This window comes from Dermacentor silvarum, chromosome 1 (assembly GCF_013339745.2).
Source record: "Dermacentor silvarum isolate Dsil-2018 chromosome 1, BIME_Dsil_1.4, whole genome shotgun sequence".
Classification (NCBI taxonomy): Eukaryota; Metazoa; Arthropoda; class Arachnida; order Ixodida; family Ixodidae; genus Dermacentor; species Dermacentor silvarum.
Genome location: NC_051154.1, coordinates 41,529,239 through 41,555,504, shown reverse-complemented (window position 1 = coordinate 41,555,504; position 26,266 = coordinate 41,529,239). Strand labels below are relative to the sequence as shown.

The 26,266-nt window shown below is 47.9% G+C and overlaps 1 protein-coding gene and 1 long non-coding RNA gene across 2 annotated transcripts in view; one reads left to right on the top strand and one right to left on the bottom strand.

Moving 5' to 3' along the window:
• Window positions 1-11,346, bottom strand: part of LOC119461536 (uncharacterized) — a 133,044-nt gene extending 121,698 nt beyond the window's left edge. Inside the window, exon 1 of the mRNA XM_037722893.2 lies at window positions 10,998-11,346. The gene's annotated coding sequence lies outside the window, so the exon portion shown is untranslated. The remainder of the gene's footprint in view (window positions 1-10,997) is intronic.
• The window catches only part of LOC125945283 (uncharacterized), a 51,895-nt gene that overhangs the window by 11,742 nt on the left and 13,887 nt on the right, over window positions 1-26,266 (top strand). The window contains exon 2 of the long non-coding RNA XR_007466779.1: window positions 13,253-13,315. This is a non-coding gene — a long non-coding RNA (uncharacterized LOC125945283). The remainder of the gene's footprint in view (window positions 1-13,252; window positions 13,316-26,266) is intronic.

Sequence of the window (26,266 nt, the reverse complement as noted above, 5' to 3'; positions counted from 1 at the left end):
TCACTCCACCCGCGGCTGTCGAAACGGGCGTGTGCTCATCGGTGCGTTAAGTAGGCTTCGATCGATGAGGGCCGGGATGTGCGCGCCCTTTCCCCGTGTTGCGCCTAATGCGGCCGTCCTAATTGCCGCTCCCTCGAACATGGGTCTAAATAGAGCGGTGTCGCGTAAAAATAGCACCGCGAGTGACCATTATTTTCATTTGTACAAAAGGTTAACGAGCCCAAGCACTGGGAGACTCGGTTCGCGTGACCGTCGATTACTTTCAGGCAGCTATCTTGCGAGGTCGTTCTAAATGAGGAACCGCTATAGGCGCCCTCTCAATGTAAACGAAAAGTCCAAACGGGGTCTACGAATCTGGTAAACACCAAACCCCGCTAATACGCCACTTGCGCTCCATATATATTTGCAGTAACACCATCGAATTCCGTCTTTGACTTTCCTATTTAGCAAAATGCGGGCACGAGGTCGTTATTGACCCACTTACAATTGCAAAGGCCCGGCTCGCAGCCGGGCCTTTGCAATTGTTGAGGACAATGATGTTGAGGGCACGAAGGCAAAGCTAACGCTTGCAAGACTAATATCATGATCGTCGTCGACAAACATGCAGTCCACTAAGGGCTGCTACTTACAGAGGACAAGTGCAACGAACTGCGGCTTCCACGCGGAAAGAAGAAAACGACGAGTAATTCTCATCACTCATAACGCCTTAGCGATGAAATGTTGCCACGTGTTCAAGCCACAACTACTGGTCCCTCAAGATTAGCATCATGTCTCCTGAATTGATAATCGGCGGAAGACGCGCTTACGCTCGGCCTGTCACGTAGTTTGCTTTCTTCCCAGCGCTAAACGTGACGGCACAAGCGTCGCCGCAGGCTTCGACGTCACCCTGCCGCAACAAGCGTCTCGCCCATGCGTTAACCGTTTTGCATAGCGGTCTCACGGCGACCGCCAAGTGCTCCTCTCTCGGGATGGCTTCCCTGGAAGCAGCGCCTGGCTGGCAGCCAACTAAAAACTCTGGCACCGTAAGGAGCAATAAACGAGATAAACATACAAAAGAAAGCAAAGATGCTGAGAAAAAAAAAAATGAGCGCAGCTCTTAATGGCGGTTGAATTTGCTCCGCGAGTGTTTCTTTTTTTTTTTATGTCTTTCTTTTTCTGCGTTTCTTGTTCCTGTACGCGGACAACGAATAATCATTTCCAAGTCGTTCTCGTCCTTCTGCTCATTTCCGCTGCCTGCTCGCCCTTGTGACACTGGATTCACCATATCACTGAAGTCCTCTGTAGTGACGTGCACGCATGCAGACGTTAGCCAAAGGCGGGATAATGGCCTGGCAAGCTGGGCCGGCAGTTACTTCCTTTCCACGCAATTCGGCATTGAACCGCAGGGGCGCGCCACCAAGTGTCCCACAACCCGGTGTCCCGCAGGAACGCAGGGAGAGGACACGAGGCTTCCATTGATGCCAAGCCTTTCCAGGAACGCCGATTGTTTGCTTTAGGCAAGCATATATATCGAGCGCGACTGTATTCATCATTTTACGATGCAGTTTTCAATTTTTACTACGGCAACCTGACAGTTATTAAACTGTAGTTATTAACAAGTGTCTACTAAAACTGTAACAGCTGCAGGGGCCATTTAGATGCGTTACCGAGCTCAGTAACAGGCACAAAAGTTATAATGCTGTAAAAGAGGCGCTTTGGTTTATTTCAACTTTTCTTTCGCTTTTAAAGTTATATAATCTCTCTCTCTCTTCTTTTTTTTTTTTTTCTGCGTTGTAAACTCTCATCATGCGCCCACGCTCAGTTTTTCCTGAGGTCGCACATTAGTGGCGGCGCGGTTCTCCACCCGTCTTACTAATCCGTCGTTAAATGCTTCATAGCAGTGGCACGCTTCTGATGAAACCTCCGCCTTCAAGACGAACGCCTAGCTGTATACACTTGCACACAAACCGTGCTTTGTCTTCTTCTTTCTTTCTTTTTTTTATTGTTTGTGCACGTAATTACTTGATGCAATGCCCGGGGTGTGGTCGAAAAGAGCTCACAGAGCGGTGAAGTAATGTGGCGCTGGTGAGTCACGGTTTGCTGAATACGTCTTCACAGCGTCGCGCTCTTCGGAGAGAGACGTGATATGTCTTTCGCATGTGACATGGAAAATTGCGAAATGTTTACGTTCGTCGTAAAGTATACTTTAGTCGATAGTGAGCACGTCAGCTATTGCCAAAGAAACACCGTTCAAGAAAAAAGAAAGGAAGCTGCTAGAGGGATAACGGGAAGAAAACATTCTAACCAGGACTGACCAATATCAGAAGCCATTGACAAATGACTGCCCTGAAAGGTAGGCCGCACAGCAGGCGTCGAGCGCGACATTCGGCGGGGCTCGACGCCTACCAATGCCTGCCGGGCAGACACACACACACACAAATGCTGCCCCTCTGGCTCATTTGCATCAATCGTGCAGCGATGCATTTTCTACAGTCAACTGCGCAGCTGATGCGCCCCCCCCCCCCCCCTCCTTTTTATTAGCGCACGATAAGCGTTCCGGCTGAACGCAGGGCTGCAGGGTCTGCTGATTCCCAAAGAGGCGCGTATACGGGCGGCTGTGAGTGGAGGACTCTGTACGAACAGCGCCAGCTTGATGCAGGAAGAATCCCCCTCTGATGCCGGAAGGAACCCGACGCGCCGCGTACGTGCGTCTGTGCGTGCACACGTAGAAAGCGTCTGCCGTTTGCGTAGTGAACGGCATAGGACGCCTAAGAATGCGATGCTGCCGTCTGATGAAATGGAGCGCTTACGTGCCCCATACGCTTGATGGCACGCCTGATACGTCTACCAAGAGAGACGGCATATAGAGCAACAGCAAGCCGGGCGAGGCAGATTTTATGAATATTTAGGGCTAGTACAATAGACGGCGCAAAAAAAAAAAAAAGGGGGGGGGGGGGACATGTAGGACGACGCGTGCGGTATGTTTCGTCGTCCTGTCCTTTGTTTCTAGTTGTGTCATCTATTGCGTTATAGTCATAAACAAGAGGCTACGTATGGGTGATACGTACTAGAAATCGTCGAGCTTCTTGACAACGCAAAACAAACTCGGGAACGATTAAGCTGTCCCGCACGATGCACTGTGTGAGTCGGGAGAGAATGAGAATATTGTTTCGTAAGCCCGCTCCCTCGCCCCCCCCCCCCTCGTCCATATTTGTATCGCGCAGCACCTTGCTTAACGATATATATATATATATATATATATATATATATATATATATATTGACGATATAAATTCTAAAATTTTAAAGAACACTATATCTTCCTCTAGTAAAATCCTATTCCACATTTTTCGGCAGTCACTAAATACGGGTTTGTTGCCTACTGACTGGAAGATAGCGAAAGTAGTGCCAGTCCATAAAAGTGGGAATAAAAGTTCACCTGGGAATTATCGCCCCATTTCCTTAACATGCATCTCTTGTAAGATGCTTGAGCATATCTTAGCCTCTAACATTTACACTCATTTAGAATCTAACAAATTCTTCTTTTCTAACCAGCATGGGTTTCGAAAGGGTCTTTCTTGTGAGACTCAACTTTTCGAATTTACTACCGACTTGCATTCTAACATGAATAGTAATCTACAGACAGACTGCATATTCCTTGACTTTGCAAAGGCCTTCGATCGTGTTGCTCACGGCCGCTTGATTTTAAAACTATCATCGCTAAAACTAGATTCGCTTACACTAACATGGCTCCGTAACTTCCTAACGAACCGGCAGCAATTTACTATCGCAAACAATTACTCTTCATCACTTTGTTACGTTTCATCTGGTGTTCCGCAAGGAAGTGTTCTCGGCCCCTTACTTTTCCTCATCTACATTAATGACCTGCCGGACAATTTATCATCTTGTATGCGCATATTCGCTGATGACAGCATTATTTACCGTCCCATCCGCAGCAGTACTGATCATCTTGCCCTTCAACAAGACCTAGAGCGTATTGGTGAGTGGTGCAATACCTGGCAGATGACATTAAACGTTTCCAAGTGCAAACTAATCACTTTTAGTCGAAAACATCATAACTTTAGTGGCCTATACAAAATTGGTAACAGCATTGTGGAACGCGCTCAGCATTATAAGTACCTAGGCATAAACCTAACTCCTAATCTTTCCTGGTCCACACATATCACTTCTATCTGTGCTAACGCATCAAAATCATTTGGTTTTCTACGCCGTAATTTATACAATTCTCCTTCCGATGTACGTAAACTCGCGTATCTTGCTTTAATCCGTCCGCAACTCGAGTTCGCCCCCTCCATTTGGTCACCGCACCAAAAATACCTAATTAACAAGTTAGAATCTATCCAGAACAGAGCCAGTCGATTCATTACGCGTAATTACAGCTACCCATCTAGCATAACACAGATTAAACAAGGCCTTGCACTCGAGCCACTAAAAATTCGCCGTGACATTTCCCTTTTATCACTTTTCCACAAACTCATCCACACCAGCATGATGCCATCTGTTCACCTTAATCTAGCTCATCGAACTTCACGCCGACTAAATAACAACTTTAGCTTATCACGCATGTACGGTGAAACCGACGCTTTCAACCTTTCGGCCCTTCCACGAGCGATTCGTTTGTGGAATGACCTACCAGATGATCTCGCATCAGAGCGGGATCACGCAAAGTTCTTAAGCAACCTAAAAAAATATTTATGCACCGAAATTTGATGTATGCCGTTTTCGCGTTCACCCGTGCCTACAATGCTGTTACCGGTATGTTTTTTTTTTTGCTTTTATAGTTATGGCGATGCTTTTTTCACCTGTTTTTATTTTATCGTCTGTGTACAGTTATTTGCGTAATACTTTTTCGGCAGTTATAATATCTTGTTAAACTGTTGGTGTTTAAATAGTTGCTTTATATTATCTTTTGTGTAACGCCTTCAGACACTACACTTTGCTGTTTTAGTATATTTTGCGTTTCTCTGTTCGTGTGTTCACTTACATTTGTAATAATCAATATTTCACCTATGTGTATTTCTCTTATGTACATGCTGTATTGCCCCCCTTACACAATGTCCCACGAGGGCGCTGTAAGGTACTCATAAATAAATAAATAAATAAATAAATATATATATATAACGAACTTGAGCGATGCTACAAGGTAAACAGAACAAGTGTTTAATTTCAACAGTTTCGACTGGATGGACCGGTCTTCATCAGGGTTTTTGTTAACTCCTAGCATTCTCCGGAAAAGCATGCTTCAACAACGAGAATGCACATTTATGCGCTGCCGAAACAACACTTTGCTTAACTTCTCATGGCTAAGGCGTGCAGCCACTTCGCCTCAAATAATGCTATCGTCCTTATGCTATTTTAAAAGTAATAATATTAAAAAAACGACTAAAGCATTTTGTTTAAAAAGTAAAGCATTTATATAACGTACGTTGATAACCTAGTCGCTACATGACTTGGTAAAACGAACAGCGCTAAAGACGAGACTAAACAAAAACAAGGCAGCGCACTGTCTTGTGTCTTCTTGTTTAGCCCTGTTTTTAGCGCTGTTTGTTTTTCCAAGCATTTATATAAACAACAGCGTTTACAAAACCCATAGTGAACAACGTAACCCATCGTGCCCCACCCTTTGCAGATATGTTCTGCGCATGAGCGAGAGATGTATTTTGCAACCCCAAGATCCTTGTCCACAAACTAGCAGAACCATGTACTCTTACCATTGAAGAGTTTCGCCTTTATACACTGCAAACCCCACTGCTAGATCCTCCAAGTTTCGGTGATGGCAAAAGCGCTTGAATCGCAACAACGCATTTCCTCTCGACGGCTAGGTGTGGGGTCGGGAACCACGAGAACAACAAATTTTGCCAGAAATTATAACGCCTTTGCGATCGCACTTCTCCCCTTGAGAGACTGCACTTAGAGGGAGGAATAGAGTCTGTAGAGAAAAGTTGAAATCCCCGTTGGGATTGACAGTACGTATGAAATAAAATGACAAACAGCCGGGCAAGACAGCTAGCTTCGTTTTTCGCAAATGGTCTATAAAAATCCACTGTCTATCTGTTTTTCGTGAACGGAAAAAGGACTGGAGTTTCCTTTAATCATTACTTGATGCAGAAAAATAAGCAAAAAAAAAAAGAAAGAAAGAAAGGCGCTAGAAAGAAAGGCAAAGAGCAAAAAGAGATTTGTTGCAGCCCAGTTAACAGAGTAGTTAAGCATTATATTCCAACCAGATCTTTTAGTGAGTGGTGCGGCCACGGCTACGTACAGAAGAGGGCGGGTACCATTTTGCAAGTCGCCTATTACCTAATCGCGCTTCCGGAGTTGGGGGCATGCTATATTTTTCTACAGTTAAAATACAGGAACGAACTTTTGCACAAGAACTTCGATAGTGTCATATGACGCAACTTTCACTCATTTTCGGTGACCTGCTGTCCGACTTCTTAAGAGATGTTTGGAGGGAACTTGTGATCGTGGTATTCTAGTCTTCATCACGCGACGTATATAATTTTTCGATCACACTCGGGAATCGATGAGGCAGACAGACCGAAGCAGGGCTGCTTTCTGTGTTACAAAACTACGGGATCCGTAGTTCGCAGTAAAAATACGAGTTAGCAGCTCCGAGAGATTTGAAAGTGTCGTGTCTCCTGACAACCGGCTGTTCTGAAGATTGTAGAAAGGCTTTGTTAAGATGGGCTCTCAGCAGCCAGTAGCACGAGTTACGACGGGGTAGGTGAACCTCAGCTAGGCGACTGACCACGATCGTCTGGTGTCGAGGGATCGGGCAGTGACAAAAAGCTCTTCCTTTGTCCATAAGTTTTTCACTACCTTTGTTCTTGAAACAATTTATGCACATCGGCCATTCACCTACCTCCCCTCCCACATGTCTGTTGTGACTGTTTCTTAGCCTCCCTAGCCCTGTTCCCCCGTCCTTGATATTTTCTCCGGTGGGCAAATCAGCGTTCTGTAGGTCTTCCTTTCTTGTTCAGTTTTTTGCGCTGTTTTCATTCTTAACAACGTATACAAACCAGTTCAAGATCAAGCCCTCCTTAAGTTCATTTATATAACGAAAGCCAGAGACAAGAGCGAGAAAAAAGAAAAGGGGGGGGGGGAGGCGGGGGGGGGGGGGGGGGGGGGAGGGTGCTTATGATGTGTTTTCTAGACAAGCAAGTCGCAATATTGTCGGAATGCTTGTCTTCCGTCGACGATTCAGTCAAGTACATAAATGAGAAGCTCTTCGACGACACGAAGGCCTGGTGGGGAGGTTTAAGCACGCGCTCATCCCATATTTCAATGTGTGTGTAATTTTTAGTGCGGATTCTCCCTCAACAGCTATGGCTAACACGATCCGGAATGAGGTATAGAGGCGCGTCATGGGTGGGGCGGTAAGGAGAGATCGAGAAGGAAGAGAAGGGAAGAAGGAAAGGCAGGGAGGTTAACTAGACTTAGTCAAGTTTTCTACCCTACATGGGGGGAAAGGGGAAGGGGGAGTGAGAGAGAGAGAGAAGAGTGCAGCATGTCTACTGTCGGGCACTCAAGTCAGTCGCCTTCAGGTACTGAAGAAGAGCTCGAATGGCTTTCTGGGCTGATGAACTGTGAGGCCAGGCTCCCAAGACCTTTGTTTCTGTAAATGACCTATCGTACAGTCTATTCAAGGAACTCTGGAGAGTCTGGCGTTCAATGTCGAAGCGAGAACTCCTTGCGCCCATTTGGCGCAATGAGTGGTGTGGTCCTAAACATTAAATTCCAAGGACTAGAGGGGGAGGGGGGGGGGGGTTTACTGCTGAAATATTTTTTTTTCGACGCCTCTGTGCTCACACTTCAATTGCTTGCAGGCAACGTATGTTTATGCAAGCAGCAAGGTCAGGCTGCGCATGTCTTATTTACGGGGGATCTCATCAATGGTATACACTGTGAGCGCAACCGGTGACAGGCACAAAGCAAGGGCTGGTCGTTTTCCAGTAGGGTGCCTCGAAACACAGCGGGAGGCGGCGCTGACATCGAGGCACCCTATTCTCCAGAGAACGACAAAGTTATCATTCTTTCAACGAAGAAAAATGTGTGGTTGCTTCAGACAATTCTTTGCATGCTCGTAAATTTTTCCTTCAATGAATTTTGTCTCTCGCGCCGCTTCCGTAATCGCTATGTGCCTGTCATAGGCATACGCGCCCGGGGGGAGCAGCGACGCGGATTAACTTGTGCGTTCACATCGGGAACGCCTCGACACCGGCCGTGAACGAAGCTAAAGCCCCGGAAAATTTCTAGAATCTTACTAGATACAATAGCCCGTCGGCTTAATTGCACCTCTTGAAATGTGCTCCTCTTCATTCTCTGCTCGTCCTATTCGTGTGCACTAGCCGTTGTGTCCCCGGTATGGGACGCGAAATGTCTGAGTAAATCGCCCTAATGATCACTACTGTAAATACTGTAACGATTGGAAATAGGCCTTCTGTACTTCTTTGCTCCTCCCACTGTGCTTTCTTCAATTCTGAAACTTTCTGTTTCGTGGGAAAAGAAACTTTTTGTTTCGACCCCCCCCCCCCCCCCCCTTCCGGCTACGCCAATGGCCGTATGTACTTCTAACTGCGCAAACAAAATGTAATTCGAGATGTCATGCAACTGTGTTTGACGCGCCAGCGAGTCCAGCCGTTCCACAGTTGAACCTTTGGACCTCCACACCGCCTTCCTTGCGATCCATGTTTCTCGCCTGGCTGCGAGAACAGTTTAAGCTGCTTTGCAGCCTGGATAATGCTCAATACACCAGAGTAGCAGAAAAAAATGTTGCATCGCTAAGAGGGTAGGTACTGTACCGTTTTATCACTGTCTGACTACGTCGACGAAGTCTTCCTGTTGCCGTGAAGAAATCATGACGAGAAAAATGCTGTAACACTGTTCTGTATCTGTTTGTGCATTCGGTAATTTAATTTAAAAAAATAAAAATCCCGCTTATTGCTGAATTTTTCAAGTCAACGTTGCAAGCATCACTTGTTCAAAATCCAGGGCCGAATTGGCCATGTTTTTCGTACGTAAGCTGTTTACCACTGGCTAGTAACCTTCGCTAATACTGTCCAACAGCAGATTTGGTGGGACAAATCAACAAAATGTGATTCCGAGCATTCTGTTCGCATAGATCCTGTCGTTACGCGTGAATATCAAAGTTTGCTCTGGGAGAATTGTGAGCCGGAAAAACCCCTCCCAATTTATCTTAAGCCACGTACCTTTAAGAGAAAATTTGTGGATTGTTACGCACAGAAGACGTAAATATATATATATATATATATATATATATATATATATCCAAGGTACAGTGCGTGATCATGCTTGACGATTTTGCATGCTTACAAATTAACTTGTTCTTCGGCTAATTGGTTGATACTTGGTGAAGCCTTTGTGGCACAAATAAAACAGACACAACGAGCACAAGACCGGACACTACGTATATAGCGCCCGTGGTGTCCGGTCTTGCGCTCGTTGTGTCTGTTTTATATGCGCTACAATGGATTCACCAAAAGATGTTTGTTGTGACTCAGTAGCATTAAATTAACATATAGGGATTGGGTAACATGCAAGTCACGCACAACGTGTGAGGTGACCTGCGCAACGACAAAATGCAGGTCTCGTCTTAACATTTTCAGATCAAAAGTCAGACCATAAACGCTGCTGTCAGTAACAGTGTTTCTCCGGTACAGTTTGATATTCTGTGCGGGCAGGCATTAGGTCACATTTTTCTTCAGTTCTTGCGTTTACACTTTGTTCGGGCTGCAGCGCGCGCCTGCCAGCTGGAGAAATCGGATTGGCTATGACTGCGGCAGTGCTGCAGCCCACGGCATGGCTTCGCATACTTTCATTGAAAGCCCCGAGCAATCACGACCACTCGTACCAAAATGTGGTCGTATTCCGTATTTGCAGTTTTTATCATTTATAGGCCGGCTCGCCGTTCGCTGAATCACTGTCGCCGTTGTATGCGATTAGTCTCTGGTCGTCAAGTACACGTTTCGTAGGGACTTGCCGAATGCAGCGCAACGTTCTCAGCCACCACCGTTTTCTGTTTCAGCAACAGGGAAAAAGAAAAGCCATTAACGGGCGAGTTCGGTCACGCATATCAGCGGTATACGTGTTTCACACCTGCGGCTGTCTCCGTTGGGCTGCAGTGCGTCTTCTCGCGTAGGAGAAGCAGGAAATGCGCCCACTGAAGCACAACTGGCGGCCCACTGTCATCCCACCTGGTTTCGCTTTGCGTGGCGTATCTTCGAGGCCGCTTTCCTCGCAAGCGAAAGTCAATGCGAGCACGGCGTCTCCTGGCCGACGTAGCTGTGGTTGCGAAAGGGCTCCGCAGTACAGCGGCCGGCCTCGCCCGCCAGGCACTCGCCGCGTCGGCTAAAGGTCGCTTCCGCGTCCGTTTAAATCGGCCGCCAAGTTCAAGCGCGGGGCCTCGCCGGCGTCCCGCGGCGCGCTCGTGCTCGCTGTACCGGCGGCGCCGGTAGCGGAAGAGGCTGGGCCGTGGACCGGCGCCAGGCCGATGCGGGAACCGGCTTCACCAGTTCCGGCGTCGCGCTAAGTGCACCCTTCTGCCATTTGGGAGTCGTAACACCGACGCGTATGCACGCCGAAGGAGGTGAGAGGCTGCTACCGAATGGTGGCATAGCATGCTAGTTCGCAAGAGCTTCGGTAACTGCTTTCCGTCATTAATATTTGTTGTTTGCACGAAATAGCAGCGCTTGTAAAGCGCTAAGTAGGGCTTCATCGTTAAAATCTACCTGACGTTTGCTGACAACATGGTGTGACACAAACGCTTCAACGTGAACCGTTTGCAACAAGTGACACAGTGTGAGCCTACAATTTCCTTCTCTCGCCTGCAATAACACATCCAGGAGTGCTAGTTAAAGAGCGAGCGCTTTGCGGGTGGCCTTGTGAGCTCCCTTAAGGTCGCACGTCGGTGTCTAGCGAACCGACCACCGACGCCGGGGAGCAAGCCGTTTGCTAGAACATGCACAGGGACTCGGTTACCTGGAAGCGAGCTTCTCCGGGCTTCCCTGTCGCTCGGCGGCGAAGCCTGTCGTCAGCAGCTGGGAACCTAGCGCGTCAAGACTGCGTTCGGTCCTCGGGGTGGCGGCTCGTGTACCGGCGCTCTGCTGCGGGACGCCCCGTAGCCTCCAAGTCTCGCCGGCTGCTCCCGCAGTCGCTCCTGACGCCCGGCGCTCTTCTTTCCCTCCCTCGTTTGCTCTCTTTCGAGCGATAACCTAGTTACCCACGCAGTGGCACCGGTCTACCGTCCGTTGGGATTCCAATTGGCAGCAGTTGAAGTGCAGAGCTACGGCAGCACCTTTCTGATCTCCCCAGATTTTTTTGCGCAATGGCAGCAGGGCCCCAACTGCAGGCGCGCAAGAACAACAGTCCAAGAGTGCGGTGGGGGGGAAGGCAGACGGGGTGGGGGGAGGAAGAGAGAGGACCGCGAGCGCCCTGAGCGCAAGCGGGGACGCGGAGGCCGCAAACGGGGAAGGAAAAGCGGCCTGTCATTGGCGGAAGTATGTCACGTGGGTGAAAAGGCTCACTTGTGCTCTAGATTTAGAGGCGCCGCTTCCCCAGCCCTAGGGAACCGCTGCGCCCAGCTCTCGGGGCGAGAGTCCGGGGGCGCTCGGGCGGATTGATCGGTGCGCTTTCGGCCGCGACCGTGGGCCGGCCGGGGACCGACCGGCGGCGAAATTTTTCTTGCTGGTGTCCCCGTGGCTTTTGACGGAACACGCGTCGAGCAACGATTTCCGAAAGTATTGGCGATAACATCGATTCTGCGTTCGCCCGGCCGCGGTCGGCCAGCTTGTTTCAACATCTGTGACTCGTTACGATGCAGAAGCACGCTCGCGGAACGCAACTAAAGAAATAAATCATCTCAAAATATGATTTGCAAACATTTTTTCTCGTGAACCATGCGAACTGCGGACGATGGGAGGCGCGGCATTGGCGTGTCTACGGCAGCCCTCTAACGGTTTCGCAAGTGAACCTCCTTGAAATTCTACACTTTACTTTTCATGTCCTTGGTCACGGAAAGAACGTGCGGTGAATGCCTTTTGTGGTAGAACACGTTTCCAACAGGACTCCAGGGCTCTTTTCACAGACCGCGGTAGCGAAGCTGGCAGTTTCGAAAAGACTCTGCATTCTTCTGTGGCACAAGTTCTCTAATTCGGTCACAACAACATTGTTCGGAAGTATGGCCGCCACTATGGTCGTTCTTTTTCTCTCTCCATTTTTTTTTTGTTTTGTCTTTCTTTTTATTGTTAGAGCTGCCAAATTTATTTGAGTTCGTTTTGTGAAGGCATGAAAGCGCTACATTGCACTTCTATGTAGTAGTGGGTTGTTGCCTGGCACAATCTCCTGCCCACTCACTTGTTTTTTTTTTTTTTTTTTTTTTCGTTACGCAGCCCCGTAAACCTACTTTCAGCGATGTTCAGTTCAAAATAAGTTGCTGCTATGGTGGACGTTGGGTTTCACGTCACGCATCCTGCGCGCCGTGCAGCTCGGTGACCGCGCCGATACGGCCAATTTTACTCACCACCACGCCACGCCGCCACCGTTTTGCAACGCCTTTCAGTCTCCAGCCAGGCGTCGACGAGCGGCTGCACATTTTCGAAGCTCTGGGTGCTGCAAAGTAAACGTGGTCTCGCCGGCTGGCGGGAAGTGAATGGCCCGCCGAGGTATGACGCGCGGCTAATTTTACGCGCCCTCCATTTCGGCAAGTGTGCTCGCTGCTACCATGGGGAGAGCGGCCGGAGGCGCGCGCGTGTCTGTGCGCTGGAGACGTGCCCCATCCATCACCGGAGGAACCAATTTGCGATCGGCAAGTTCTCGCGTTGTAACCTCGCGTGTTCTACCCAGCCCGTAAACATCATCGCTCTCGGGTTGCCGCCGTAATACCGGTGATCGTCTCCGCTGCGAAGCTCACGAGGGCCAACAGACAAATGAGTTGGTTTTGGGGAACGCTCCCCTTCAGAAGCAGTCAGTGTAAAGGGCTGTCCGGGCGCGGCATGACTTTGTGTTCATATGGTGAATATGGACGCTGTTATTTAAAATTTTCTCCTTTAATTTAAAACATCCTGAAAAGGCGCTTGAGGGCTCTACTTCAGCGTACCTGAGAAATGGTGCGCTGCGACACGGTCCATTATGCTCGCTCCTATTAGAGAAAGGCGTTCCTATTCTTGTGGAAAACGTGTCTCTTTTATGGCTTGCTTGTCCGTATAGAGCAATCCGCTCTTTTTATCTTCTTCCAGGACCAACACCATCACTGACTTCATCAATCGGCGAAAGAAGTGAAGACCATGTATTCTGACGAGGTTAGCCTTTTCTTTTAATTCAGCTTAAAATGCTAAATTCACCTAATTATTCTTACTCTGCCTAATAGAAGAAGTGCTCTTTAAAGATGAAAATATTCGCATTTACTAGTGGCAGATTCAAATCACTTATAATCGAATAATGTGTCACGTGATAGCAAAAGTGACCGAGGCGAATGAAATGGCCATTGAGCGTCGATCTGACAAATGATGTTACGTACGGGTCGGTTTATAGCACGGATACGTTCGGGCGCCCAACACTCATGATATAGTCCACGTCGCGATAACGCGAGGATCACCGCGGCGATCCTCGCGTTATAATATGCTTTCGGATCACTCGATCTGAGCAATGAGTGAGTTCCCACAAAGACAGCTTTTTTTTTTCATTATTTCTTTTTTGTATGCGTGCAAAAATGTTGACGATGTTAGAGGTGAAGTTAGCTTGCATAAGTAAGAGCCTTCGTTCGGCTCTCCACGGCAATCGCCCAAGGTTCAGGTCCGTCCACGCGTCCCTCTGTTTTCATCATGCATCTCCATTTGATTTCTGATCAGAGGCTCCGCAACCAAGAGGGGCAGTGGGGGCGCGCGCACCCACAGGCTTCAAAGTAGGGGAATGTGCCCCTCTAGCAATCAAGGCTAACCTCGCCCCCCCCCCCCTCTTCTTCCACGTCCCCTTCCAATACAGAAAATGAAGCCAGGATTTCACAACAAAAACAAAAATTAAGATAGGGCGAAGTGAGCCTCCCCGTCCGCCTAAATAGATTACCGGATTATTCATCGTTCGACTGCTGTTCGAGTCATTCGGTGCCGTATTCAGTTCCCAGCTTTTGCTCACGTCGATGTTTTGCAGTTTTCGTCAGTTACAAAAGATGCTCTGTGTGGACACAGGGAGGTAGTTTTTAACGTCAACCTCACACGACAAGTACAAGAGAGGAGGCAGGGTGCCTAGCCAGCACCGCGCCGCCTTGTGTTGCGTGCTTCGGGCCAATATAGCAAAACTTGGGGGAAGCGGCGACGCACTGCTTCGTCTGTGCCGGAGGCACTCTTGGCCGGATGGGCCAGAGGGATTCGCCGGCACTCACTATACTATGCCGAGGCGGCCGCCGCTCAAGGCCAGCCCGCAGCGCATTCACAGAGCTCGGATTCATGCTAAACTACGAGCGTGTGCACTGTCTGGCTCGTTTGTACACCGAGCAATGTCTTGTTTACTCCCGTCTATAACCGCAACGTCTCCCAGACACACACGCCTCATTACGGCTGCAGTCTGAATAAACAGGACATGGCTGCGAAAGTCCGCGATGATTGCGGACGCTTTCGACTAGGCTCTTGCCGCATCTTGCCTCTCCTCCACCCCACGCTTCTCTTTTTAAACATCCAGTCGTGCGCTCAGCGATGATTGCTTGGCCCGATTGGTTTTGCGAACACCTGAGCCATACAGCCTGCGTCAAAAAGACGCTCGTCATGGGCTCAAGTGGCGTATCGCCATCCACAAAACCGTGACCGCTTCGTCTAAACGAAACCTCAGACTTCATTTCTTTTCCCGAGAACATAAGGGGGTCATCTAGCATTCATCCTCTAGTTCTTGCATGTATTAAGGACTTCTTATCTTGCAGGATGCAGTTCACATCGGTAAACAATTTTAACTCTTCATGTGGCCAGGTGGCGTCAGGCGTACCGCAAGGTAGCGTTCTTGGGCCATTATTGTTTCTTGTTTTTATTAACGATTTACCAGACAGCGTTTCATCCAGAATAAGACTTTTCGCAGATGACTGCGTAATTTACCGTAACATTTCTTCTGTAATTGATCAACAAGCTCTTCAAACTGACCTTAACTCTGTAAGCGCTTGGTGCTATACTTGGTTAATGTCACTAAATCTCTCAAATACTAAATTTATGTCTTTTACTAATCGAACTATTAGACTTCAGACTTCCTACGTATTAAACTACACTAACGTTGAGTTTGCTTGTAGTTATAAGTACCTAGGCCTCCGGTTCTGCAGTGATCTTACGTGGAAGAGCCACATATTGAAACCATTCTAGCATCTGCTAACCGCTGTCTGGGCCTCATCAAACGTAGTCTCACACATGCCTCGCCCCACATTAGGAAAGTAGCCGCATACACTGCATTCATTCGACCAAAGGTTGAGTACGCATCGGCCTCATGGGACCCAGAACAAGAGTACCTTGTTAATGATATTGAAGCTTTGCAAAATCGTGTTGCGAGATTTATTTTTTCTGACTATTCACGAACGACTATAGCGTCACACAGTTAAAACAGCGTGCTGAACTCGAGACTTTGTCAGTTCATCGCAATCTAGCACGCTTAACACTCTTTCATAAGCTGTATCGCCACCCGTTCTTTCATGAAGACTTTTTTCATAACCCGTCCGCTATACTCCCTCGTCATGATAATCCTTTCAAACTAAAACGCGTTTTTCGCCGCACATCACGATACGCTCATTCGTTCATACCACGCACTACAACAGAGTGGAATAACCAGCCACCTGACATTGCAACAGAACTCGACTTTTATCAATTTCAGAAACTTGTTCGGTCGTATCTTATGCCCTAAATATTCTTCAACCGTGCCCGTCCCTTTTTATCGCTCTCCCTGTTTTTCTTCTTCTTTTCTAGGTTTTTAGATTTACTTACAGTTAAAAAGAACTGTTTCGTAGTGCTAAATTTCAGTGTTTTGCATTGTATAACCATTGTATTGTTCTGCATTGCATAAAACGAAACTTTGACGCACGTTGGGCTTACGATGTTTTTTTTTCTTTTTTTATACGTTTTATTTCTATTTGCTGAGTGTGATTGCCATTAATGTTTTTCGCCTATCTTTTTTACCTTGTATATTGTTGTAATGTTAGCTTTGATGATGTTGCATTCCCCCCTATGTAATACCCTCCAACTGAGGGACTTTAGGGTATACTGAAAAAAAAAATTACTTGGTGTGTTCGTGTGACTAGGCCATAAAAAAATTCACCGACGATTACGATACTCCCTAATGCAATATTTGAGCGCAGCTCTATAGTGTTTTCATTTCGCGATATATTGGATTGCGCGGACAATCTGTCTTGTGCGTCACGTTGCAAAGGGAGCAAAGTGTGGCACGAATACCTCGCTAATCTGAAGATCACCAGAGGCTTTTCTTCTCACGCCTTCGCCATAACCTCCTCCTCCGCTTTCCTCCTCGCGTCTTTCATCTCCCGCTGAACTCCGCGCTCACTCTTTCACCCTTCGCTGTGCTCGTTCGCTCGGTAACGCCGACGACGACGCTCGCCTCAGGAACGGGTGCCTAAGAGCTGCGCTCTAAAAAAATTGAAGGAGGCTTTACCTTACACCAATGTGACTTCACAGTAGTGCATTGGCCACGTTGACAGTTTGCCCAACGTAATATGCCAGACTTTTATTTTTCACCAAGTCGGATGCATGCACTGTACATGGTGTTTTTCCTCCTCTCTTTTAAGGGGGTCGACTGGCATTATTGGGCTAGATCACGCAGTTTTCGCTCTGCGACCACCTATGTATCTATCTCTTTTCCCCCGACCTCTTGAATAAAAAAGAAAACATTTTAAACTTCTCCCGCGCTAGGCAAAATCGAACCCACGTCCCACGGGATCCTCAAGCACAGCAGTCTGACTCTTTAGTGAGCCATAGCCTAGCGAGCTGCGCGGCGTATGCACTGGGTATGTACCGCTCTTCAATGAACCTCTTTCACGCCAATGCTTTAGCGAGCTGCGCCAAGAATGCGCTAGTATGTTTCGATTATTAATATGAAATTAACGGAGAGATTGGCACCGTTATTGGAGCCGGCCACTCCTCTTTGCATGGCAAGCAAAACTAAAAGCGCACACAAACAAAGAAAAAAAGAAATGATAAGCGCTGGAGACAGTCAAATAGCACGAACATTTGTGAAGTTCCACTCACAGAAGTGAGTAAAACGACAGAGACCCACTGTTCCGTAAACTAGGAAGCTAGTCCCGCTCTTCAATGAACCTATTTCACTGGGTATATACCCATGGGTCACTGGGAGAGAGGGAGAGAGAAGTTTAATGATGCGAAATGCAGAGAGGTCGGCCTGAGGTAAATTCCTCTAGCCAGCTACTCGGCGTTGTGGGAAGGGGAAGAGGGAAATAAAGAGGGAAGAAAGAGGCGCATGATGGGTGACGATGACGAGAGAGGATGTAACACATATGGCAAGCAATTTGGCATGCTCAAATCCTACAGTCCAGGCCCGTACTTTTTAAAAAGTTCAGTAGCGCCTGGATGGCCTTGAAACTCGACTATACCCATGGCTATGCGGCATGCAAGGGAACAATTCTCTAAGCGTTCGCACGTACCGGCGCGCCGCGCATCACGGAGGCCACGTGCTGGATTCGCGGTGGCACCGCTAGGTGGCGCAGCATGCTCACAGGGAAGCGCGAGGGAGAAGCTCGGCTGCAGTACACGGCTCATACGCACTGGCGCGCCACCGCTGCAATCACGGAGGCTACGCAAAGAACTTCGCGGCGGCGCCTCTAGATAGCCCAGCTTGTCCAGAGGCAAGACAGTGCCTTGCTATTTGAGGCTCGAGCTGATTGCCTATAGGCAATCCTATAGGCAATCCGATTGCCTATAGGACAAAAACGTACTGGAGCAAATATACAGGATGAGGTGTGTGTCTGCTGCAGAAAAAATCCGGAGACAACTCAGAACATCCTAATGGAATGTGAAGATATTCACCTAGCCTCACCCGTAGGTAACGTACACCTTCCAGAAGCGCTGCGATTTAAAGTGAATGGAAGCATTAACCGATCAGCAGTCGAGATAAGCAAGAGACTTTTAGAGTATTGGTGGGAAAAAAGCAGGGAAGAGATTGATATGACCGGATCTGTCACAGGCATCGGTAATGGTACAGGATTAAGGAGATGTAGACAAAATGCTAGACTGAAAAGCATATATAGCATACCTGATTAGCTCAAGCAGGCTAGGCGACTATGTTTCTGCGCCCCGTTTCAAAGGGGATGCCAAAAAATCATCATCGTCGTTGTCGAAGCGCGAGAGAGGAGTCCCGCTGCAGTACACGCCTTATACGTGACACGTTTCGTCGGTGGCAATACGTGGTGTCGTTACACTACTTCAATGCTAATCGCTTTAACGTCGACAGTCATCGTGAGATGGATTCTACCAGAGCTTTCTTGAGATGGAATTAATTAAATTCATAAGTTATTTTAAAGCGCTACAATATTTTTTATTGCAAGTAAGGACACGCGGCTACTTATGGCCATTTGACAAGAGCGATTGGCACTCGCGGCCCGCTCGATGCATTCTGACGGTCTGTCGCTAGAGGCAAAAGGCGGAACATGCAGTCGGAGAGTGGATGATCTGTGGTAAGGGTGCGGAGCTCCGTCCTGTGCAACATATGTGTAACGGGAAGATAGAAAGGGGTATAAGTCAGAGTGGAGATAAGTGGGAGACATAGGTGAATCGAAGCACGGTCGGTGTAAGAGAGAAAGCCAAGTGACAGAGACGCGACCCTAACGAGGCGTTAACGTAAATTAAATCAGGCCGTCTACGCCTATAATGCAATTCGCGTGTCCACGTGTCAGCATCTGACGCTTGGCATCCGAGATCATGTGCCAGATCGCTACTTTGAATGCGTAGAATGACCATGTAATCGTTGGGGTGTCTTAGCAGAAAACGCTTTTTTGGTCGACGAGTTAAATATTTATGAATTTATTTGGAGTTGATCACGAATTTCATGGTAGTCATTCTCGAAGCCTGTTTTTATTCGCTGCTCACCACTTTGAACTAATTTTATTTAACATTATAACAAGTCTGCTTTGCTCCAAGGTAAAGTTCCAAGATTAAAGCGCTTCGTACGCGGAGCTTTTACTCAAATATCAGAAACTAATGCACTGGTCGCCTGCACAAAAAGGGAGGGTGCCAAAAAGCTTTCGCAGCTTACCGGTTCTTATAGTTGCTTATAATGTCAGTGCGAGCCTCTAAACGGGACGAAAAAATACACGTCACAAGCACACAGATAACCGACACAACTTTGTCTAAAGAGAAAACACAACATGCAGATATATACTTAGACAGCAAGCAGATAAGCTACTTCCAGGCTTTGCAGTAATACTAGTCGCCACTGCAATTGTTAAACAAATCAGCAGTAAACTGCAGGCTAATCTTTCTATGTTTGCATGCACAAGGCGTCTGATGGACAGGTCTCCCGCCAAATTTCTGTCACCGCCTAACAGGAATTAAGCCGCCGCTGGCACGCATTTAAAGTCACTGAGCTGTTATAGCTTGATGCAGCCGATTTACTTCGAGGTGTCCCGAGCATACTCGTAAGGCGCACAGCTATTGCTTCACTCTACCTTGATTCTACTGTTTACTATTAACTAGCACACGATTCTTGTACGTTGCGCTTGTTGTTTTTGACATTAAACATGCGACCGTCTAGTCGCTTTGCCTTGCGCTCGTTAGAGTAACAAGCGCGACGGTATGTAATTTTGTGTGCCTGCACTTTTTAGAGTTCCTTCACCGCTCCTTCCTCCCTCCCTCCTTCTTTTCTATATTTCTTGTCTTAATGTTCAAGAATGGCGGCAACAGCAGCAAGGACATCGATTCAACCACAAGGCGCGCCGCGAACGGTTCGAAACTTTCTCCAACTTTCTCCGTTATACCGTTCGCGTTGGGCACCAGCCTTCTTCGAACACACGGCGCACGCGACCGGCTGGCTTGTCTATAGGCTGGACGTCCGCGGCGGGCGAGCGGGTGGTGCGCACTACATTCCGCGAACGCCGCCGTCCGCGACGTGACACTGCGTTCCGGGGAAAACAAATTCGATATCTCGGCCGCACTGTTATGAATGGAGGCCGCGCACGATTGACAGGTCTTCGAGGAAGTCTCCTCCCTGCGCTAGGAGATGTCCCGGCACTTCGATCAGCTCGTCGTCTTTTGACAGCACGCCGTCTGTCGTCTCCGTAACGCTAGTCTTCTCTGTTTTATATTATTTTCTTTCTCTCTCTTAACATAACGCTGTGTTTATTTTACCCGGATTCTGGGGAACAACACGGTGCCTTCCCCGGATTCTTTTCACTTTCCGTCGGTGATGAGGCCTCACTCAGCCTTCACGCATGTCATCTGGCTGCTGCTGACCTAACCGCCGTCGTTCAGGCATAATTTCTTCATTACCCTTTCTCTTTGTGGACTGGTCGACGTCTCTCGTTAAGAATATAATATGCGGAACATATTAGGTCGAACTTTATTGCTGTGGGAGCTACGTTCGTTAAGATGTCCTTAGCAGGACGCAGAATTTAGAGACCATGTTCGAAGGCAGTCTGCACGTGCGCTCTCCTGAAGAACTTCATGCGACTGCGTTGCCTCATAAAAATGAATATACTCTCGGGTTTTTCCCAGTTGTAATTTTGTCAAGAAGCAGTCGCGTCATGTAACCTGCTGCGGTGTCTTATGGCACATTCGACTGTTGCTTTCGGAGCGCTCAGGCAGCGCTTCAAACGTCATATAAGACACCAACTAAGCATCATTGAGAGCCTCCATGGGCTGAAATCTCGATAGCGAAGCTTGATTGAAGCGATTTGACCCTCTTATCCAAGTAATACAGCTTTCAAGTTATCTTTCATGGCCAAAGTACCAGAACACTCTGAAATTACCAGTCAAATGTCCAATTAACTGGTGTTCTAACAACAGAGTATGGAGCGTCGAGGAAGACAGTGAGAGCAGACCATATGGAGTGATTAAGAAGAGGTTGTTGTTGTTGTCGTCGTCGTCGTCGTCGTTTTCGTTGTTTTTGTTGTTGTTGTTCCGAGACAGTGGCACAAAACAACAACTATAGAGATAGGCCAAGAATAGCGCGGAAGAATGGCCTACGAAATTATGAAAATATTTACCATTGCTTCTCTTGCTCGTCATGAGGTCTGTTTTCGAATGTTACCAAGCCATATGTTAGTACAGCAGGGAACGAGAGAGACAGAGAAAGCAGGGAGAAGAAAGGTAGGAATGTCAACCATACCAGCGTTCGGTTTGCTACCCTACACTGTAGATAAAAGAAAGGGGAACGAGGTATCTGACAAATTGGCTACTGCAGCGTACTCATTTAGTATCCTGACCCCTGTTGCATTTACCTTATCAGACGCCAAGAACGTTATTCGCAGCCTGCGGCACACACTCCGTAAGGACATATCGTTCAATGAGCAGGCAAGGTCATCTCTCCTGTAGAGAGTCGACACATTCCTCTTCTCTCTCTTTCTCTCTCACAGACACACACACACAAACACGCGCACACATACACACACAACACACACATACAAGAACACGCGCACACACACATGCACACACACACATACATACACACGCACGCGCACACGCACACACAAGAAGAAGAATTCACGTTCCACACGCCGCTCCATCGTCTGCGCTTGTGCGTAGCTTACATGCCTCAATTCTTGCGTCGCATTAAAAGAAGAACGGTCTAGACAATAGTTTCTTCGACAACCATGATGCTTCTGTGGATAATATGTTTATACAATGCCCATGATAATTACCAACAGCGTATTCACCTGCGTAACCGTTTCAACATTCTTGACGAATGCCCTCTATATGAGCTGGCTTGGACCGTGGTCATGCCCCGATAAGCAGAGGCGTGCTGTCAGCGCCCTTGGCGACTTCTTAGTAGACTCATGGACAGCCTCTAAGTGACAGTTTTCTTGCGTTGTGTGCGACTGCCAGTCCAGTGTTGGGCTTTCCGTTGAAGTTTATGAGTAAATTTGGATGTCCCTCGTACTTGGTGAGAGTTACATGGTATATTCCCATTGTGATGTTGTGGCTATACTAAATAACTAGATCGTGCTTCCGGTGCTAATACCAGTGATGACACTATAGCGTGTGCGGTGTTTGTTTTTTTCATCTTGGTTTCTCGTTTTGTTTCCCTGAGTAGTCCTTGGGAATTTTGAATAGCTGGCCAAAAAGATAAATACCGTCCCATTTTTTTTTTTTCACTTAGACGAAGAAAGGGAGCAGGGAGAAGACATGCAGGTAGCAGGGAAAAAAGGCTTCAAAACGTTATTGCAAAAGAGCAGAAGAGACGCATGAGTGAGTAGCTAGCCTTGAAGAGAGGAGAAATATGTCGTAAGAACTATAAACTGTCTAGAGGCACTCATTCACTGGGAGAGCCGCTTCTTCTTTTTCTTCTTTCTGGGGTTTTATGTGCCAAAACCAGTTCTGATTATGAGGCACGCCGTAGTGGAGGGCTCCGGATTAATTTTGACCACCTGGGGTTCTTTAACGTGCACTACAACGCAAGCACACGGGCGTTTTTGCATTTTCGCCACCATCGAAATGCGGCCGCCGCTGCCGGGATTCGATCCCGCGATCTCGTGCTCAGCAGCGCAAGGGAGAGCCGCTCAGCAGCAGACAGAGCCACTAGCAGAATGAACTTAAATGTAGCGCTTAATTGCCCACGAAATAACATTACCGGCTGCACGCGCTCGAAACGAAAGGAAGGAAAATCCGCTGGAGCCCATGTATACTGAAAAAAAAAAAAAAAACATTCTGTGCCAAGTTTTCTTTTACGAAATCTCGGAATTAGTGATGCTCTGCATGCAATGCAACGAAGCTCTAGATTATGAATGTTGTTATAGGCAACCCAACGCAAAGTGAGATCAAGAAGCGTCAGCCATGCCTACACCTACAGGATTCGAGACAACACGCATTCGCCGGTCAATAAGTGCAGGCAAAACCCACTACATGCGATAGGATAATACGTGCAAGAGAGCCTACACAGAATTCCACTCCCCTTTGTTGACAAGACTGCGAATTAATAATGTGAAGAAAGCAAAAAGTACACCAGCGGCAGCGTGAGAATGACGAGTGCGTACATCGATACTCCACACAAAGACCCTTAGCAGTATTACTAGTAAGTCAGGGACATCTTCCGGCTTCATGCATGCAGCTTCTATTAGATTTCGTATAGTTGGCTCCGCACCTTGTCCCCGTCGCGGTGGCTAAGTAGCCATGGCGTTCGGCTCCTTAGCACGAGGTGGCAGGTTCGATTCCCGACCATGGCGGTTGGATTCCTATGGGGGCGGAAAGGAAAAACAGTCGTGTACCGCGCTTTGTATGCAAACTAAACAACCCCAGGTAGTCAATATTGAGCTGGACCTACACGGCGTATTTAATAGACCCTGTTAGGGTGTCTATTCTAGCCACCCTAACCCTGTGTTGCTTTGGGTCGTTAAATACAATCAATCAATCAATCAATCAGTCATTCATTCTATCACTCAATGGATCAATCAGCCAGTCAATCCATTTACTGTGCCTCGTAAAACCGAACGAACATGCCGCGCTCTGGCGAATAACTCGCGCCACGAGTGGATGCGCGCGCGCACACACACACACACACACACACACACACACACACACATATACATACATATGTATGTATGTACACACACACACACACACACACATACATACATACATACATACATACATACATACATACATACATACATACATACATACATACATACATACATGCATACATGTGTGTGTGTGTGTGTGTGGTGTGTGTGTGTGTGTGTGTGTGTGTGTGTGTGTGTGTGTGTGTGTGTGTGTGTGTGTGTGTGTGTGTGTGTGTGTGTGTGTGTGTGTGTGTGTGTGTGTGGTGTGTGTGTGTGTGTGTGTGTGTGTGTGTGTGTGTGTGTGTGTGTGGTGTGTGTGTGTGTGTGTGTGTGTGTGTGTGTGTGTGTGTGTGTGTGTGTGTGTGTGTGTGTGTGTGTGTGTGTGTGTGTGTGTGTGTGTGTGTGTGTGTGTGTGTGTGTGTGTGTGTGTGTGTGTGTGTGTGTGTGTGTGTGTGTGTGTGTGTGGTGTGTGTGTGTGTGTGTGTGTGTGTGTGTGTGTGTGTGTGTGTGTGTGTGTGGTGTGTGGGTGTGTGTGTGTGTGTGTGTGTGCATCCACTCGTGGCACGCGAGTTATTCGCCAGAGCACGGCATGTTCGTTCGGTTTTACGAGGAATAGTAAATGGATTCACTGACTGATTGATTCATTGATTGATTGAATGACTGACTGACTGACTGATTGATTGTATTTTAACGACAGACCCTCCGTGGTTGCTTAGTGGCTATGGTGGTGGGCTGCTAAGCACAAGGTCGCGGGATCAAATCCCGGCCACGGCGGCCGCATTTCGATGGAGGCGAAATGCGAAAACACCTGTGTACTTAGATTTAGGTGTACGTTAAATAACCCCAGGTGGTCCAAATTATGTCGGGAGTCCCCCACTGCGGCGTGCCTCATAATCAGATCGTGGAGCCCAGCGCGATTGTCACGCACGTTAAGATAGAGAGACAAGAAGGAAAGACAGGGAAGTTAAAGAAGGTCTCGCTCGGTTGGCTACCCTACACGCGGGGAAAGGAAAAGGGGGAAAAGAAATGTTAAGCGTACTTTTTTTTATTGTTCCTTTCATCTCCCACTGTTGTAGCGAAGGTGCGTAAAGCGTCAGAAAATGGTTGCATATGTCCTTGTATGCCTCATGTTCTTCGCGGCTCTCAGTTTTGGAACATATGATAGCACTTCCCGCACAAGTGCGTGAACTTTCTCGTTTATGTTCAGTTATCGCCAGACGACTTACTGCAACTTAACATTAATACGCTTGCTCCTAATGTCTTTAGGCAGCGCCAGAGATTGCATTATCGCAAAGAAGCTACCCTACTGTATTGGTTTCCAACTGGATAGATGGATGACGTAAAACACTTTGTCTTGATGTTCGCGCAGCTCTATGATGAATGAAGCTTCTTGACAACCTAGAGGAGAGGTATCCCTCACGCAAACTTTCAAGACGTAGAGTGTTCTCTGAAGAGTCCGGAGTGATGAAGAAAAGAGTTCTACGCCCGCTGATATTGCTTTGCTCAGGGACACTAATTTGAGGAACGTTTCGTGAAACCCGGTGTTACCAACACCAAAGATGTTTAAAGGGAAGAACTGTTGGACAAGCATGCGAGGCTAATCCTGCCTGTTGCAACAACCCATTCCCACCACCTAACGTTCTGCATGATACTGCGTCCTGTTCACATGTACAGGTGACTAGTTTCACGCGTGAGAATTGACTCTGGTTGCTGCCCTGATTACCACTAATATCGGTCGCGCGTATTGTCACCAAAACCGGTAGGCAATGGCTTAGTTAGTGCCCAGCTACGATGCCTTTGTTACTGAAGAAGACTATGGCGATGAGTACAACGACGAGCCTTTCGTCCATTCGGTAAAGATGGGAGTTCTTTTACTAAGATTCGTGTGATAATATGACTGGTTCCGATATTGAAAAAGGTAGCAGTGACAGGCGCTACATGTATCTTGCTTGTCTCCGCTAAGTTAGATCTCTCCTGCTTAAAGCTTGTGAACAGCACGGAAATGACTCTGTGCAAAATTGATAGGTATAGTATTTGTCAGCCTGTTTCGAGCTCATTTGTGAACCTACCACGCGTGGTCGTCATCGATTCAAAGCCGCTTTACGCCGTCTCTTCTTTCTCAGGCACAGTGCAGGCCGTTCTGAAACCGTGGTCTGCGCAATTTGCGCTGAAAGGACACCTCTAATGTCCCCTTCTTTGCTACCGCGGAGCTTCGCCCGAGCCTCTGTGGTCACGATGAGAGGGACACGTTCGCCTCGCTTGGTGCGTTCGCGCCCGCGCCCTGGGACCCTCGTCCCAACAAACCGCTAAACAAGGGGGTCTGCGTGGGGGTGCCCTCGGCTCGTGATATTGACCTCGACGCCATTTCCTGTGCATTGGTGGCCGGTTGGCTCTGCTGTACTGGCAGCCGGTCTGCTCATTCAGCGGAGCCACATTGTGCCCTCGACTCAGCCCCTCTTGCACTCCCCGATGCCCCGGCGCTGTTCGCCGAAGAGCAGCCCTCCTCAATGGAGGCTCCCTCGGTATTTACGCCCCTGGTACGGCGAGA